Source organism: Anopheles nili (genome assembly GCF_943737925.1).
Source record: "Anopheles nili chromosome X unlocalized genomic scaffold, idAnoNiliSN_F5_01 X_unloc_10, whole genome shotgun sequence".
Classification (NCBI taxonomy): domain Eukaryota; kingdom Metazoa; phylum Arthropoda; class Insecta; order Diptera; family Culicidae; genus Anopheles; species Anopheles nili.
Genome location: NW_026525468.1, coordinates 106,727 through 126,247, shown reverse-complemented (window position 1 = coordinate 126,247; position 19,521 = coordinate 106,727).

The window sequence follows — 19,521 nt, the reverse complement described above, 5'->3', positions numbered from 1 at the left end:
CCCAAAAACCGGGTGATGGAGACATTGCACGGAGTTGGCGTATATGGACGAAAGTTAGCCACGGTGGTGTTATAACATCACTACTTGGGACGCAAAAGCGTCGGACGCATGGTTTCGAGGCAATGTGCGAAAAACGGGCCAAAATGGTGCACGAACAAAGGGGCACGCGCTATATCTGGCAGAAGGAGAACTCTGCGAGGTGTTGTGTGTATGGACGAAAAGTAGGCATTACGGAGTTGAGCAAACGCGCCAAAGACCGGGAATCGATATCTCCAACCGGCTGGTCGGTAGAGCGATTCCCAACACCCCATAGACACCGCAATGGGTGAAAATCGGCTAAGTCCCAGAAATGGGTTTTCACCCAAAAACAGGGTGATGGAGACATTGCACGGAGTTGGCGTATATGGACGAAAGTTAGCCACGGTGGTGTTCTAACATCGGTGCTTGGGACGCAAAAGCGTCGGACGCATGGTTTCGAGGCAATGTGCGAAAAACGGGCAAAAATGGTGCACGAACAAAGGGGCACGCGCTATATCTGGCAGAAGGAGAACTCTGCGAGGTGTTGTGTGTATGGACGAAAAGTAGGCATTACGAAGTTGAGCAAACGCGCCGAAGACCGGGAATCGATATCTCCAACCGGCTGGTCGGTAGAGCGATTCCCAACACCCCATAGACACCGCAATGGGTGAAAATCGGCTAAGTCCCAGAAATGGGTTTTCACCCAAAAACCGGGTGATGGAGACATTGCACGGAGTTGGCGTATATGGACGAAAGTTAGCCACGGTGGTGTTATAACATCACTACTTGGGACGCAAAAGCGTCGGACGCATGGTTTCGAGGCAATGTGCGAAAAACGGGCCAAAATGGTGCACGAACAAAGGGGCACGCGCTATATCTGGCAGAAGGAGAACTCTGCGAGGTGTTGTGTGTATGGACGAAAAGTAGGCATTACGAAGTTGAGCAAACGCGCCGAAGACCGCAACTCGATATCTCCAACCGGCTGGTCGGTAGAGCGATTCCCAACACCCCATAGACACCGCAATGGGTGAAAATCGGCTAAGTCCCAATATGTACCTTCAGAGGGGCATATCTCGAAAACTACTCGTCAGATCGGGGCCAAATTCACAGAGAAGACACATGTCGAGGAGTTGTTTCGGTTGAGCGATAGTGGTTTTTGGGTGAAAATGTACCCCTAAACCTTGTACAGAGAGGACCCCTTCCGTAGAGCAAAATCCTGAAGGTCGGGGTCGCGCAAGGGTCGACATGGGTCGAGGTGGACTATCATGCGAAACCACTTTTTTCGGTCCCTACGGTGCCCCTAGATGATGAAAAGTACAATCCGAGGTTGATTACGAACACTTTTGTGCACCCCCTTCCGTAGAGCAAAATCCTGAAGGTCGGGGTTGCGCACAAGTAGACCCCCTTCCGTAGAGCAAAATCCTGAAGGTCGGGGTCGCGCAAGGGTCGACATGGGTCGAGGTGGACTATCATGCGAAACCACTTTTTTCGGTCCCTACGATGCCCGTAGATGATGAAAAGTACAATCCGAGGTTGATTACGAACACTTTTGTGCACCCCCTTCCGTAGAGCAAAATCCTGAAGGTCGGGGTTGCGCACAAGTAGACCCCCTTCCGTAGAGCAAAATCCTGAAGGTCGGGGTCGCGCAAGGGTCGACATGGGTCGAGGTGGACTATCATGCGAAACCACTTTTTTCGGTCCCTACGGTGCCCCTAGATGATGAAAAGTACAATCCGAGGTTGATTACGAACACTTTTGTGCACCCCCTTCCGTAGAGCAAAATCCTGAAGGTCGGGGTTGCGCACAAGTCGACCCCCTTCCGTAGAGCAAAATCCTGAAGGTCGGGGTCGCGCAAGGGTCGACATGGGTCGAGGTGGACTATCATGCGAAACCACTTTTTTCGGTCCCTACGGTGCCCCTAGATGATGAAAAGTACAATCCGAGGTTGATTACGAACACTTTTGTGCACCCCCTTCCGTAGAGCAAAATCCTGAAGGTCGGGGTTGCGCACAAGTCGACCCCCTTCCGTAGAGCAAAATCCTGAAGGTCGGGGTCGCGCAAGGGTCGACATGGGTCGAGGTGGACTATCATGCGAAACCACTTTTTTCGGTCCCTACGGTGCCCCTAGATGATGAAAAGTACAATCCGAGGTTGATTACGAACACTTTTGTGCACCCCCTTCCGTAGAGCAAAATCCTGAAGGTCGGGGTCGCACAAGTGTGCACCCCCTTCCGTAGAGCAAAATCCTGAAGGTCGGGGTCGCGCAAGGGTCGACATGGGTCGAGGTGGACTATCATGCGAAACCACTTTTTTCGGTCCCTACGGTGCCCCTAGATGATGAAAAGTACAATCCGAGGTTGATTACGAACACTTTTGTGCACCCCCTTCCGTAGAGCAAAATCCTGAAGGTCGGGGTCGCGCAAGGGTCGACATGGGTCGAGGTGGACTATCATGCGAAACCACTTTTTTCGGTCCCTACGGTGCCCCTAGATGATGAAAAGTACAATCCGAGGTTGATTACGAACACTTTTGTGCACCCCCTTCCGTAGAGCAAAATCCTGAAGGTCGGGGTTGCGCACAAGTAGACCCCCTTCCGTAGAGCAAAATCCTGAAGGTCGGGGTCGCGCAAGGGTCGACATGGGTCGAGGTGGACTATCATGCGAAACCACTTTTTTCGGTCCCTACGGTGCCCCTAGATGATGAAAAGTACAATCCGAGGTTGATTACGAACACTTTTGTGCACCCCCTTCCGTAGAGCAAAATCCTGAAGGTCGGGGTTGCGCACAAGTAGACCCCCTTCCGTAGAGCAAAATCCTGAAGGTCGGGGTTGCGCACAAGTCGACCCCCTTCCGTAGAGCAAAATCCTGAAGGTCGGGGTTGCGCATAAGTAGACCCCCTTCCGTAGAGCAAAATCCTGAAGGTCGGGGTCGCGCAAGGGTCGACATGGGTCGAGGTGGACTATCATGCGAAACCACTTTTTTTGGTCCCTACGGTGCCCCTAGATGATGAAAAGTACAATCCGAGGTTGATTACGAACACTTTTGTGCACCCCCTTCCGTAGAGCAAAATCCTGAAGGTCGGGGTCGCGCAAGGGTCGACATGGGTCGAGGTGGACTATCATGCGAAACCACTTTTTTCGGTCCCTACGGTGCCCCTAGATGATGAAAAGTACAATCCGAGGTTGATTACGAACACTTTTGTGCACCCCCTTCCGTAGAGCAGAATCCTGAAGGTCGGGGTCGCACAAGTGTGCACCCCCTTCCGTAGAGCAAAATCCTGAAGGTCGGGGTCGCGCAAGGGTCGACATGGGTCGAGGTGGACTATCATGCGAAACCACTTTTTTCGGTCCCTACGGTGCCCCTAGATGATGAAAAGTACAATCCGAGGTTGATTACGAACACTTTTGTGCACCCCCTTCCGTAGAGCAAAATCCTGAAGGTCGGGGTCGCGCAATGGTAGACCCCTTCCGTAGAGCAAAATCCTGAAGGTCGGGGTCGCGCAAGGGTCGACATGGGTCGAGGTGGACTATCATGCGAAACCACTTTTTTCGGTCCCTACGGTGCCCCTAGATGATGAAAAGTACAATCCGAGGTTGATTACGAACACTTTTGTGCACCCCCTTCCGTAGAGCAAAATCCTGAAGGTCGGGGTCGCGCAAGGGTCGACATGGGTCGAGGTGGACTATCATGCGAAACCACTTTTTTCGGTCCCTACGGTGCCCCTAGATGATGAAAAGTACAATCCGAGGTTGATTACGAACACTTTTGTGCACCCCCTTCCGTAGAGCAAAATCCTGAAGGTCGGGGTTGCGCACAAGCAGACCCCCTTCCGTAGAGCAAAATCCTGAAGGTCGGGGTCGCGCAAGGGTCGACATGGGTCGAGGTGGACTATCATGCGAAACCACTTTTTTCGGTCCCTACGGTGCCCCTAGATGATGAAAAGTACAATCCGAGGTTGATTACGAACACTTTTGTGCACCCCCAAAAATGGCCAAAATCCTGAAGGTCGGGTTCTCGGGGCGGTCGAGGCCCTCGGACGTGCACGAAAAACCGGTACCCACGCCGAGCTTCAGAATTTGGTCTCCAGAGACTAAGTCCCAACCGAAACTGGCAACCCACAAAAGTATACCAAGGAGTGGTCGGATCGAGTTACAGTGTTCGAGAGTATTGACGAGGATGGTTATACGCAACTTTTTGCTAAAGGTGTCCAAGACCGTCAGACCCTTACTTACGGAGATATAAGACACGTGCGTGGTTGCTCGTGCCGAGCTTCAGAAATGTTGCTCCAGAGACTAAGTCCCAGAAAACCTTCGGACCCCAAAAACTCCCAGAAGGAGTCGTCGGATCGTTTCGCGATGTTCTAGTGAAATGTTCAGCTCGACGAAATGCAACTTTTACCTAAAGGGGTCCAAGACCGTCAGACGCTTAGGTACGGAGATACGGGCATGGGTCGGTTTTCCCCATACAAAATACCCCATGGAAAACTGCAAAACCCCAAAACAGGTCGAAGGAGTGGTCGGATCGTTTCGTGATGTTCTAGTGAAATGTTCCATTCGATAGGGCGCAACTTTTTGCTAAAGGTGTCCAAGACCGTCAGACCCTTACTTACGGAGATATAAGACACGTGCGTGGTTGCCCGTGCCGAGCTTCAGAAATGTTGCTCCAGAGACTAAGTCCCAGAAAACCTTCGGACCCCAAAAACTCCCAGAAGGAGTCGTCGGATCGTTTCGCGATGTTCTAATGAAATGTTCAGCTCGACGGAATGCAACTTTTACCTAAAGGGGTCCAAGACCGTCAGATGCTTAGGTACGGAGATACGGGCATGGGTCGGTTTTCCCCATACAAAATACCCCATGGAAAACTGCAAAACCCCAAAACAGGTCGAAGGAGTGGTCGGATCGTTTCGTGGTGTTCTAGTGAAATGTTCCATTCGATAGGGCGCAACTTTTTGCTAAAGGTGTCCAAGACCGTCAGACACTTACTTACGGAGATATAAGACACGTGCGTGGTTGCTCGTGCCGAGCTTCAGAAATGTTGCTCCAGAGACTAAGTCTCAGAAAACCTTCCGACCCCAAAAACTCCCAGAAGGAGTCGTCGGATCGTTTCGCGATGTTCTAGTGAAATGTTCAGCTCGACGGAATGCAACTTTTACCTAAAGGGGTCCAAGACCGTCAGACGCTTAGGTACGGAGATACGGGCATGGGTCGGTTTTCCCCATACAAAATACCCCATGGAAAACTGCAAAACCCCAAAACAGGTCGAAGGAGTGGTCGGATCGTTTCGTGGTGTTCTAGTGAAATGTTCCATTCGATAGGGCGCAACTTTTTGCTAAAGGTGTCCAAGACCGTCAGACCCTTACTTACGGAGATATAAGACACGTGCGTGGTTGCTCGTGCCGAGCTTCAGAAATGTTGCTCCAGAGACTAAGTCCCAGAAAACCTTCGGACCCCAAAAACTCCCAGAAGGAGTCGTCGGATCGTTTCGCGATGTTCTAGTGAAATGTTCAGCTCGACGGAATGCAACTTTTACCTAAAGGGGTCCAAGACCGTCAGACGCTTAGGTACGGAGATACGGGCATGGGTCGGTTTTCCCCATACAAAATACCCCATGGAAAACTGCAAAACCCCAAAACAGGTCGAAGGAGTGGTCGGATCGTTTCGTGGTGTTCTACTGACTTTTTAGGCTTACCGAGACACAACTTTCCGCAGAAGGGTGCAAAACTGTCAGACTCATAGTTTCGGAGATACAAGCATGGGTCATGTTTGCTCGTGCCGAGCTTCAGAATTTTCCATGGCCAAAAAGCCCTAGAATTTGACATTTCACTATTATAGGGAGGTATGGTTGTACTGAGTCGTCATAGAAAGTTTAGCCTCCTCATGTAAACTGACGATTCGATATCAGGGAGGTCGGGAGTTGTCGAAAAGAGACCCTAGGACCTAATACTAGACTCATGTAGGGGCAAGGTGTTTCGGCCCGTGGGTGACGGTTGTATGAAATTTGGGTGACGGCAACTACGACTGGTTCTGGTACCGGGAAGGTGTGTCCTGGTGTCCGGAGGCGTTTTAACGGTAGCTGGGGGGTCGGAACGGTGACCTAGGGTGGTTTTGGGCGAAATCACCTACCTCCACCGATGGTCAACCAGAGGCTAGTAGTACATGGAAAACACCCTGGGAAGGTGTACCAGGGCTCGGAGTAGTAGTAACAAGGGATGCCGCTGTCTCTAGGTCGCGGAACCACTGTGCTTGCCTGCAACACAGTCCTAGGGAGAGCGGCCGAAAGGTTCCGCACGGTGACTTGCACCCACCGGGAAAGGGGTCAAGTAGCCAAGAGGTGTCCAACCAAGGGTTAGTGGTACATGGAAAACACCCTGGGAAGCTGTCCCAGGGCTCGGAGTAGAGTGACTTGCACCCACCGGGAATCCACCGGCCCTCCACACGGGGGTCATCACGCGTGTGCGTAAGGTACCTGCAGCAGGTGCAGGTGCCTGAGTGCGTGCCATGGTGATGATGGTACCACCTAGTCGGGAGTGTGCGGGAGTCACACACCGGCTGCGCGCCACCTGTGGGAGCTTGCTCCTGCAAGGTGCCGCAAGTCGCTTGGGTAAGGCGACGCTGCACACACGTGGTGCTATGTGCAGAAGGGTGTGCTGCTGTTGTGGTGTGTCCTAGTGGGTGGTGTGCTTGTGCCCCAGACATGGGGTGCATGTGCGCTACTGGCTGGGGTGCACCATAGCTACCCGAATGGAGCGATAGAGAGGAGGTGAGCTTTAGCGGGTCAAGTCCATTGGGCTTGATCCGCGAAAAGCACCAAGTCCCGAAAGTCAAAGCCCGAGTTGCTATGGTGTGCGAAAAGCTGCATTTAATGTTGAAAAAAAGTACAAGTCCCAAAACTTGACTTCCCGAAAAATTTCAACTAGTTGCATAGCACCAGGCGTACACACGGAGGAGATTGTTGCGAGACGAACACGCTGTTGGAAGACAACCGAATGCACGCGGGATTGCTCACGGAGCAAGCGCAAGCACGCGAAACAGCTTGCACGGGTGATGGACCACATTGGACGAGTGACGGTTACCGGTTACCAGTGGGTTAGCCATGCTGTAACGGGCTAAGAGGCCTGTTAAGCCAGAGTGTACGGAGTTCAGATGGCTAGGTGCGCACGCAGGCATCGAGGTTTTGATGGTTTGCGCAGAGTTGTAGCACGGCAGAGAGCGCGCCGGAGCAGTTTCAGTCCAATCGGACGATGCGCGGGTGTTTTACAGAACATTGAAAGTTGTATGGAAGCAAACCCCTGGAAGTATGCAATATATGGGAAAACACGAAATACTCTCGGATGGAGGTGTCTGAGAAGTTTGGCGTATATGGACGAAAGTTAGCCACGGTGGTGTTCTAACATCACTACTTGGGACGCAAAAGCGTCGGACGCATGGTTTCGAGGCAATGTGCGAAAAACGGGCCAAAATGGTGCACGAACAAAGGGGCACGCGCTATATCTGGCAGAAGGAGAACTCTGCGAGGTGTTGTGTGTATGGACGAAAAGTAGGCATGACGGAGTTGAGCAAACGCGCCGAAGACCGGGAATCGATATCCCAAACCGGCTGGTCGGTAGAGCGATTCCCAACACCCCATAGACACCGCAATGGGTGAAAATCGGCTAAGTCCCAGAAATGGGTTTTCACCCAAAAACAGGGTGATGGAGACATTGCACGGAGTTGGCGTATATGGACGAAAGTTAGCCACGGTGGTGTTCTAACATCACTACTTGGGACGCAAAAGCGTCGGACGCATGGTTTCGAGGCAATGTGCGAAAAACGGGCCAAAACGGTGCACGAACAAAGGGGCACGCGCTATATCTGGCAGAAGGAGAACTCTGCGAGGTGTTGTGTGTATGGACGAAAAGTAGGCATTACGGAGTTGAGCAAACGCGCCGAAGACCGGGAATCGATATCTCCAACCGGCTGGTCGGTAGAGCGATTCCCAACACCCCATAGACACCGCAATGGGTGAAAATCGGCTAAGTCCCAGAAATGGGTTTTCACCCAAAAACCGGGTGATGGAGACATTGCACGGAGTTGGCGTATATGGACGAAAGTTAGCCACGGTGGTGTTATAACACCACTACTTGGGACGCAAAAGCGTCGGACGCATGGTTTCGAGGCAATGTGCGAAAAACGGGCCAAAATGGTGCACGAACAAAGGGGCACGCGCTATATCTGGCAGAAGGAGAACTCTGCGAGGTGTTGTGTGTATGGACGAAAAGTAGGCATTACGGAGTTGAGCAAACGCGCCGAAGACCGGGAATCGATATCTCCAACCGGCTGGTCGGTAGAGCGATTCCCAACACCCCATAGACACCGCAATGGGTGAAAATCGGCTAAGTCCCAGAAATGGGTTTTCACCCAAAAACAGGGTGATGGAGACATTGCACGGAGTTGGCGTATATGGACGAAAGTTAGCCACGGTGGTGTTCTAACATCGGTGCTTGGGACGCAAAAGCGTCGGACGCATGGTTTCGAGGCAATGTGCGAAAAACGGGCAAAAATGGTGCACGAACAAAGGGGCACGCGCTATATCTGGCAGAAGGAGAACTCTGCGAGGTGTTGTGTGTATGGACGAAATGTAGGCATTACGAAGTTGAGCAAACGCGCCGAAGACCGGGAATCGATATCTCCAACCGGCTGGTCGGTAGAGCGATTCCCAACACCCCATAGACACCGCAATGGGTGAAAATCGGCTAAGTCCCAGAAATGGGTTTTCACCCAAAAACCGGGTGATGGAGACATTGCACGGAGTTGGCGTATATGGACGAAAGTTAGCCACGGTGGTGTTATAACATCACTACTTGGGACGCAAAAGCGTCGGACGCATGGTTTCGAGGCAATGTGCGAAAAACGGGCCAAAATGGTGCACGAACAAAGGGGCACGCGCTATATCTGGCAGAAGGAGAACTCTGCGAGGTGTTGTGTGTATGGACGAAAAGTAGGCATTACGAAGTTGAGCAAACGCGCCGAAGACCGCAACTCGATATCTCCAACCGGCTGGTCGGTAGAGCGATTCCCAACACCCCATAGACACCGCAATGGGTGAAAATCGGCTAAGTCCCAATATGTACCTTCAGAGGGGCATATCTCGAAAACTACTCGTCAGATCGGGGCCAAATTCACAGAGAAGACACATGTCGAGGAGTTGTTTCGGTTGAGCGATAGTGGTTTTTGGGTGAAAATGTACCCCTAAACCTTGTACAGAGAGGACCCCTTCCGTAGAGCAAAATCCTGAAGGTCGGGGTCGCGCAAGGGTCGACATGGGTCGAGGTGGACTATCATGCGAAACCACTTTTTTCGGTCCCTACGGTGCCCCTAGATGATGAAAAGTACAATCCGAGGTTGATTACGAACACTTTTGTGCACCCCCTTCCGTAGAGCAAAATCCTGAAGGTCGGGGTTGCGCACAAGTAGACCCCCTTCCGTAGAGCAAAATCCTGAAGGTCGGGGTCGCGCAAGGGTCGACATGGGTCGAGGTGGACTATCATGCGAAACCACTTTTTTCGGTCCCTACGATGCCCGTAGATGATGAAAAGTACAATCCGAGGTTGATTACGAACACTTTTGTGCACCCCCTTCCGTAGAGCAAAATCCTGAAGGTCGGGGTTGCGCACAAGTAGACCCCCTTCCGTAGAGCAAAATCCTGAAGGTCGGGGTCGCGCAAGGGTCGACATGGGTCGAGGTGGACTATCATGCGAAACCACTTTTTTCGGTCCCTACGGTGCCCCTAGATGATGAAAAGTACAATCCGAGGTTGATTACGAACACTTTTGTGCACCCCCTTCCGTAGAGCAAAATCCTGAAGGTCGGGGTTGCGCACAAGTCGACCCCCTTCCGTAGAGCAAAATCCTGAAGGTCGGGGTCGCGCAAGGGTCGACATGGGTCGAGGTGGACTATCATGCGAAACCACTTTTTTCGGTCCCTACGGTGCCCCTAGATGATGAAAAGTACAATCCGAGGTTGATTACGAACACTTTTGTGCACCCCCTTCCGTAGAGCAAAATCCTGAAGGTCGGGGTTGCGCACAAGTCGACCCCCTTCCGTAGAGCAAAATCCTGAAGGTCGGGGTCGCGCAAGGGTCGACATGGGTCGAGGTGGACTATCATGCGAAACCACTTTTTTCGGTCCCTACGGTGCCCCTAGATGATGAAAAGTACAATCCGAGGTTGATTACGAACACTTTTGTGCACCCCCTTCCGTAGAGCAAAATCCTGAAGGTCGGGGTCGCACAAGTGTGCACCCCCTTCCGTAGAGCAAAATCCTGAAGGTCGGGGTCGCGCAAGGGTCGACATGGGTCGAGGTGGACTATCATGCGAAACCACTTTTTTCGGTCCCTACGGTGCCCCTAGATGATGAAAAGTACAATCCGAGGTTGATTACGAACACTTTTGTGCACCCCCTTCCGTAGAGCAAAATCCTGAAGGTCGGGGTCGCGCAAGGGTCGACATGGGTCGAGGTGGACTATCATGCGAAACCACTTTTTTCGGTCCCTACGGTGCCCCTAGATGATGAAAAGTACAATCCGAGGTTGATTACGAACACTTTTGTGCACCCCCTTCCGTAGAGCAAAATCCTGAAGGTCGGGGTTGCGCACAAGTAGACCCCCTTCCGTAGAGCAAAATCCTGAAGGTCGGGGTCGCGCAAGGGTCGACATGGGTCGAGGTGGACTATCATGCGAAACCACTTTTTTCGGTCCCTACGGTGCCCCTAGATGATGAAAAGTACAATCCGAGGTTGATTACGAACACTTTTGTGCACCCCCTTCCGTAGAGCAAAATCCTGAAGGTCGGGGTTGCGCACAAGTAGACCCCCTTCCGTAGAGCAAAATCCTGAAGGTCGGGGTCGCGCAAGGGTCGACATGGGTCGAGGTGGACTATCATGCGAAACCACTTTTTTCGGTCCCTACGGTGCCCCTAGATGATGAAAAGTACAATCCGAGGTTGATTACGAACACTTTTGTGCACCCCCTTCCGTAGAGCAAAATCCAGAAGGTCGGGGTTGCGCACAAGTAGACCCCCATCCCTAGAGCAAAATCCTGAAGGTCGGGGTCGCGCAAGGGTCGACATGGGTCGAGGTGGACTATCATGCGAAACCACTTTTTTCGGTCCCTACGGTGCCCCTAGATGATGAAAAGTACAATCCGAGGTTGATTACGAACACTTTTGTGCACCCCCTTCCGTAGAGCAAAATCCTGAAGGTCGGGGTCGAGCAAGGGTAGACCCCTTCCGTAGAGCAAAATCCTGAAGGTCGGGGTTGCGCACAAGTAGACCCCCTTCCGTAGAGCAAAATCCTGAAGGTCGGGGTCGCGCAAGGGTCGACATGGGTCGAGGTGGACTATCATGCGAAACCACTTTTTTCGGTCCCTACGGTGCCCCTAGATGATGAAAAGTACAATCCGAGGTTGATTACGAACACTTTTGTGCACCCCCTTCCGTAGAGCAAAATCCTGAAGGTCGGGGTTGCGCACAAGTAGACCCCCTTCCGTAGAGCAAAATCCTGAAGGTCGGGGTCGCGCAAGGGTCGACATGGGTCGAGGTGGACTATCATGCGAAACCACTTTTTTCGGTCCCTACGGTGCCCCTAGATGATGAAAAGTACAATCCGAGGTTGATTACGAACACTTTTGTGCACCCCCTTCCGTAGAGCAAAATCCTGAAGGTCGGGGTCGAGCAAGGGTAGACCCCTTCCGTAGAGCAAAATCCTGAAGGTCGGGGTTGCGCACAAGTAGACCCCCTTCCGTAGAGCAAAATCCTGAAGGTCGGGGTCGCGCAAGGGTAGACCCCTTCCGTAGAGCAAAATCCTGAAGGTCGGGGTCGCGCAAGGGTCGACATGGGTCGAGGTGGACTATCATGCGAAACCACTTTTTTCGGTCCCTACGGTGCCCCTAGATGATGAAAAGTACAATCCGAGGTTGATTACGAACACTTTTGTGCACCCCCTTCCGTAGAGCAAAATCCTGAAGGTCGGGGTCGCGCAAGGGTCGACATGGGTCGAGGTGGACTATCATGCGAAACCACTTTTTTCGGTCCCTACGGTGCCCCTAGATGATGAAAAGTACAATCCGAGGTTGATTACGAACACTTTTGTGCACCCCCTTCCGTAGAGCAAAATCCTGAAGGTCGGGGTCGAGCAAGGGTAGACCCCTTCCGTAGAGCAAAATCCTGAAGGTCGGGGTCGCGCAAGGGTCGACATGGGTCGAGGTGGACTATCATGCGAAACCACTTTTTTCGGTCCCTACGGTGCCCCTAGATGATGAAAAGTACAATCCGAGGTTGATTACGAACACTTTTGTGCACCCCCTTCCGTAGAGCAAAATCCTGAAGGTCGGGGTCGCACAAGTGTGCACCCCCTTCCGTAGAGCAAAATCCTGAAGGTCGGGGTCGCGCAAGGGTCGACATGGGTCGAGGTGGACTATCATGCGAAACCACTTTTTTCGGTCCCTACGGTGCCCCTAGATGATGAAAAGTACAATCCGAGGTTGATTACGAACACTTTTGTGCACCCCCTTCCGTAGAGCAAAATCCTGAAGGTCGGGGTCGCGCAAGGGTCGACATGGGTCGAGGTGGACTATCATGCGAAACCACTTTTTTCGGTCCCTACGGTGCCCCTAGATGATGAAAAGTACAATCCGAGGTTGATTACGAACACTTTTGTGCACCCCCTTCCGTAGAGCAAAATCCTGAAGGTCGGGGTCGCACAAGTGTGCACCCCCTTCCGTAGAGCAAAATCCTGAAGGTCGGGGTCGCGCAAGGGTCGACATGGGTCGAGGTGGACTATCATGCGAAACCACTTTTTTCGGTCCCTACGGTGCCCCTAGATGATGAAAAGTACAATCCGAGGTTGATTACGAACACTTTTGTGCACCCCCTTCCGTAGAGCAAAATCCTGAAGGTCGGGGTCGAGCAAGGGTAGACCCCTTCCGTAGAGCAAAATCCTGAAGGTCGGGGTCGCGCAAGGGTCGACATGGGTCGAGGTGGACTATCATGCGAAACCACTTTTTTCGGTCCCTACGGTGCCCCTAGATGATGAAAAGTACAATCCGAGGTTGATTACGAACACTTTTGTGCACCCCCTTCCGTAGAGCAAAATCCTGAAGGTCGGGGTCGCGCAAGGGTCGACATGGGTCGAGGTGGACTATCATGCGAAACCACTTTTTTCGGTCCCTACGGTGCCCCTAGATGATGAAAAGTACAATCCGAGGTTGATTACGAACACTTTTGTGCACCCCCTTCCGTAGAGCAAAATCCTGAAGGTCGGGGTTGCGCACAAGTAGACCCCCTTCCGTAGAGCAAAATCCTGAAGGTCGGGGTCGCGCAAGGGTCGACATGGGTCGAGGTGGACTATCATGCGAAACCACTTTTTTCGGTCCCTACGGTGCCCCTAGATGATGAAAAGTACAATCCGAGGTTGATTACGAACACTTTTGTGCACCCCCTTCCGTAGAGCAAAATCCTGAAGGTCGGGGTCGCGCAAGGGTCGACATGGGTCGAGGTGGACTATCATGCGAAACCACTTTTTTCGGTCCCTACGGTGCCCCTAGATGATGAAAAGTACAATCCGAGGTTGATTACGAACACTTTTGTGCACCCCCTTCCGTAGAGCAAAATCCTGAAGGTCGGGGTCGCACAAGTGTGCACCCCCTTCCGTAGAGCAAAATCCTGAAGGTCGGGGTCGCGCAAGGGTCGACATGGGTCGAGGTGGACTATCATGCGAAACCACTTTTTTCGGTCCCTACGGTGCCCCTAGATGATGAAAAGTACAATCCGAGGTTGATTACGAACACTTTTGTGCACCCCCTTCCGTAGAGCAAAATCCTGAAGGTCGGGGTCGCGCAAGGGTCGACATGGGTCGAGGTGGACTATCATGCGAAACCACTTTTTTCGGTCCCTACGGTGCCCCTAGATGATGAAAAGTACAATCCGAGGTTGATTACGAACACTTTTGTGCACCCCCTTCCGTAGAGCAAAATCCTGAAGGTCGGGGTCGCGCAAGGGTCGACATGGGTCGAGGTGGACTATCATGCGAAACCACTTTTTTCGGTCCCTACGGTGCCCCTAGATGATGAAAAGTACAATCCGAGGTTGATTACGAACACTTTTGTGCACCCCCTTCCGTAGAGCAAAATCCTGAAGGTCGGGGTCGCGCAAGGGTAGACCCCTTCCGTAGAGCAAAATCCTGAAGGTCGGGGTCGCGCAAGGGTCGACATGGGTCGAGGTGGACTATCATGCGAAACCACTTTTTTCGGTCCCTACGGTGCCCCTAGATGATGAAAAGTACAATCCGAGGTTGATTACGAACACTTTTGTGCACCCCCTTCCGTAGAGCAAAATCCTGAAGGTCGGGGTCGCACAAGTGTGCACCCCCTTCCGTAGAGCAAAATCCTGAAGGTCGGGGTCGCGCAAGGGTCGACATGGGTCGAGGTGGACTATCATGCGAAACCACTTTTTTCGGTCCCTACGGTGCCCCTAGATGATGAAAAGTACAATCCGAGGTTGATTACGAACACTTTTGTGCACCCCCTTCCGTAGAGCAAAATCCTGAAGGTCGGGGTGGCGCACGGGTAGACCCCTTCCGTAGAGCAAAATCCTGAAGGTCGGGGTCGCGCAAGGGTCGACATGGGTCGAGGTGGACTATCATGCGAAACCACTTTTTTCGGTCCCTACGGTGCCCCTAGATGATGAAAAGTACAATCCGAGGTTGATTACGAACACTTTTGTGCACCCCCTTCCGTAGAGCAAAATCCTGAAGGTCGGGGTCGCGCAAGGGTCGACATGGGTCGAGGTGGACTATCATGCGAAACCACTTTTTTCGGTCCCTACGGTGCCCCTAGATGATGAAAAGTACAATCCGAGGTTGATTACGAACACTTTTGTGCACCCCCTTCCGTAGAGCAAAATCCTGAAGGTCGGGGTCGCGCAAGGGTCGACATGGGTCGAGGTGGACTATCATGCGAAACCACTTTTTTCGGTCCCTACGGTGCCCCTAGATGATGAAAAGTACAATCCGAGGTTGATTACGAACACTTTTGTGCACCCCCTTCCGTAGAGCAAAATCCTGAAGGTCGGGGTTGCGCACAAGTAGACCCCCTTCCGTAGAGCAAAATCCTGAAGGTCGGGGTCGCGCAAGGGTCGACATGGGTCGAGGTGGACTATCATGCGAAACCACTTTTTTCGGTCCCTACGGTGCCCCTAGATGATGAAAAGTACAATCCGAGGTTGATTACGAACACTTTTGTGCACCCCCTTCCGTAGAGCAAAATCCTGAAGGTCGGGGTTGCGCACAAGTCGACCCCCTTCCGTAGAGCAAAATCCTGAAGGTCGGGGTCGCGCACAAGTGTGCACCCCCTTACGTAGAGCAAAATCCTGAAGGTCGGGGTCGCGCAAGGGTCGACATGGGTCGAGGTGGACTATCATGCGAAACCACTTTTTTCGGTCCCTACGGTGCCCCTAGATGATGAAAAGTACAATCCGAGGTTGATTACGAACACTTTTGTGCACCCCCTTCCGTAGAGCAAAATCCTGAAGGTCGGGGTTGCGCACAAGTCGACCCCCTTCCGTAGAGCAAAATCCTGAAGGTCGGGGTCGCGCAAGGGTCGACATGGGTCGAGGTGGACTATCATGCGAAACCACTTTTTTCGGTCCCTACGGTGCCCCTAGATGATGAAAAGTACAATCCGAGGTTGATTACGAACACTTTTGTGCACCCCCTTCCGTAGAGCAAAATCCTGAAGGTCGGGGTTGCGCACAAGTAGACCCCCTTCCGTAGAGCAAAATCCTGAAGGTCGGGGTGGCGCAAGGGTCGACATGGGTCGAGGTGGACTATCATGCGAAACCACTTTTTTCGGTCCCTACGGTGCCCCTAGATGATGAAAAGTACAATCCGAGGTTGATTACGAACACTTTTGTGCACCCCCTTCCGTAGAGCAAAATCCTGCAGGTCGGGGTTGCGCACAAGTAGACCCCCTTCCGTAGAGCAAAATCCTGAAGGTCGGGGTTGCGCACAAGTCGACCCCCTTCCGTAGAGCAAAATCCTGAAGGTCGGGGTCGCGCAAGGGTCGACATGGGTCGAGGTGGACTATCATGCGAAACCACTTTTTTCGGTCCCTACGGTGCCCCTAGATGATGAAAAGTACAATCCGAGGTTGATTACGAACACTTTTGTGCACCCCCTTCCGTAGAGCAAAATCCTGAAGGTCGGGGTTGCGCACAAGTCGACCCCCTTCCGTAGAGCAAAATCCTGCAGGTCGGGGTTGCGCACAAGTAGACCCCCTTCCGTAGAGCAAAATCCTGAAGGTCGGGGTTGCGCACAAGTAGACCCCCTTCCGTAGAGCAAAATCCTGAAGGTCGGGGTCGCGCAAGGGTCGACATGGGTCGAGGTGGACTATCATGCGAAACCACTTTTTTCGGTCCCTACGGTGCCCCTAGATGATGAAAAGTACAATCCGAGGTTGATTACGAACACTTTTGTGCACCCCCTTCCGTAGAGCAAAATCCTGAAGGTCGGGGTTGCGCACAAAGAGACCCCCTTCCGTAGAGCAAAATCCTGAAGGTCGGGGTTGCGCACAAGTAGACCCCCTTCCGTAGAGCAAAATCCTGAAGGTCGGGGTCGCGCAAGGGTCGACATGGGTCGAGGTGGACTATCATGCGAAACCACTTTTTTCGGTCCCTACGGTGCCCCTAGATGATGAAAAGTACAATCCGAGGTTGATTACGAACACTTTTGTGCACCCCCTTCCGTAGAGCAAAATCCTGAAGGTCGGGGTTGCGCACAAGTAGACCCCCTTCCGTAGAGCAAAATCCTGAAGGTCGGGGTCGCGCAAGGGTCGACATGGGTCGAGGTGGACTATCATGCGAAACCACTTTTTTCGGTCCCTACGGTGCCCCTAGATGATGAAAAGTACAATCCGAGGTTGATTACGAACACTTTTGTGCACCCCCTTCCGTAGAGCAAAATCCTGAAGGTCGGGGTTGCGCACAAGTAGACCCCCTTCCGTAGAGCAAAATCCTGAAGGTCGGGGTCGCGCAAGGGTCGACATGGGTCGAGGTGGACTATCATGCGAAACCACTTTTTTCGGTCCCTACGGTGCCCCTAGATGATGAAAAGTACAATCCGAGGTTGATTACGAACACTTTTGTGCACCCCCTTCCGTAGAGCAAAATCCTGAAGGTCGGGGTCGCGCAAGGGTCGACATGGGTCGAGGTGGACTATCATGCGAAACCACTTTTTTCGGTCCCTACGGTGCCCCTAGATGATGAAAAGTACAATCCGAGGTTGATTACGAACACTTTTGTGCACCCCCTTCCGTAGAGCAAAATCCTGAAGGTCGGGGTTGCGCACAAGTAGACCCCCTTCCGTAGAGCAAAATCCTGAAGGTCGGGGTCGCGCAAGGGTCGACATGGGTCGAGGTGGACTATCATGCGAAACCACTTTTTTCGGTCCCTACGGTGCCCCTAGATGATGAAAAGTACAATCCGAGGTTGATTACGAACACTTTTGTGCACCCCCTTCCGTAGAGCAAAATCCTGAAGGTCGGGGTTGCGCACAAGTAGACCCCCTTCCGTAGAGCAAAATCCTGAAGGTCGGGGTCGCGCAAGGGTCGACATGGGTCGAGGTGGACTATCATGCGAAACCACTTTTTTCGGTCCCTACGGTGCCCCTAGATGATGAAAAGTACAATCCGAGGTTGATTACGAACACTTTTGTGCACCCCCTTCCGTAGAGCAAAATCCTGAAGGTCGGGGTTGCGCACAAGTAGACCCCCTTCCGTAGAGCAAAATCCTGAAGGTCGGGGTCGCGCAAGGGTCGACATGGGTCGAGGTGGACTATCATGCGAAACCACTTTTTTCGGTCCCTACGGTGCCCCTAGATGATGAAAAGTACAATCCGAGGTTGATTACGAACACTTTTGTGCACCCCCTTCCGTAGAGCAAAATCCTGAAGGTCGGGGTCGCGCAAGGGTCGACATGGGTCGAGGTGGACTATCATGCGAAACCACTTTTTTCGGTCCCTACGGTGCCCCTAGATGATGAAAAGTACAATCCGAGGTTGATTACGAACACTTTTGTGCACCCCCTTCCGTAGAGCAAAATCCTGAAGGTCGGGGTTGCGCACAAGTAGACCCCCTTCCGTAGAGCAAAATCCTGAAGGTCGGGGTCGCGCAAGGGTCGACATGGGTCGAGGTGGACTATCATGCGAAACCACTTTTTTCGGTCCCTACGGTGCCCCTAGATGATGAAAAGTACAATCCGAGGTTGATTACGAACACTTTTGTGCACCCCCTTCCGTAGAGCAAAATCCTGAAGGTCGGGGTTGCGCACAAGTCGACCCCCTTCCGTAGAGCAAAATCCTGAAGGTCGGGGTCGCGCAAGGGTCGACATGGGTCGAGGTGGACTATCATGCGAAACCACTTTTTTCGGTCCCTACGGTGCCCCTAGATGATGAAAAGTACAATCCGAGGTTGATTACGAACACTTTTGTGCACCCCCTTCCGTAGAGCAAAATCCTGAAGGTCGGGGTCGCGCAAGTGTCGACATGGGTCGAGGTGGACTATCATGCGAAACCACTTTTTTCGGTCCCTACGGTGCCCCTAGATGATGAAAAGTACAATCCGAGGTTGATTACGAACACTTTTGTGCACCCCCTTCCGTAGAGCAAAATCCTGAAGGTCGGGGTTGCGCACAAGTCGACCCCCTTCCGTAGAGCAAAATCCTGAAGGTCGGGGTCGCGCAAGGGTCGACATGGGTCGAGGTGGACTATCATGCGAAACCACTTTTTTCGGTCCCTACGGTGCCCCTAGATGATGAAAAGTACAATCCGAGGTTGATTACGAACACTTTTGTGCACCCCCTTCCGTAGAGCAAAATCCTGAAGGTCGGGGTTGCGCACAAGTAGACCCCCTTCCGTAGAGCAAAATCCTGAAGGTCGGGGTCGCGCAAGGGTCGACATGGGTCGAGGTGGACTATCATGCGAAACCACTTTTTTCGGTCCCTACGGTGCCCCTAGATGATGAAAAGTACAATCCGAGGTTGATTACGAACACTTTTGTGCACCCCCTTCCGTAGAGCAAAATCCTGAAGGTCGGGGTTGCGCACAAGTAGACCCCCTTCCGTAGAGCAAAATCCTGAAGGTCGGGGTCGCGCAAGGGTCGACATGGGTCGAGGTGGACTATCATGCGAAACCACTTTTTTCGGTCCCTACGGTGCCCCTAGATGATGAAAAGTACAATCCGAGGTTGATTACGAACACTTTTGTGCACCCCCTTCCGTAGAGCAAAATCCTGAAGGTCGGGGTTGCGCACAAGTAGACCCCCTTCCGTAGAGCAAAATCCTGAAGGTCGGGGTTGCGCACAAGTAGACCCCCTTCCGTAGAGCAAAATCCTGAAGGTCGGGGTCGCGCAAGGGTCGACATGGGTCGAGGTGGACTATCATGCGAAACCACTTTTTTCGGTCCCTACGGTGCCCCTAGAT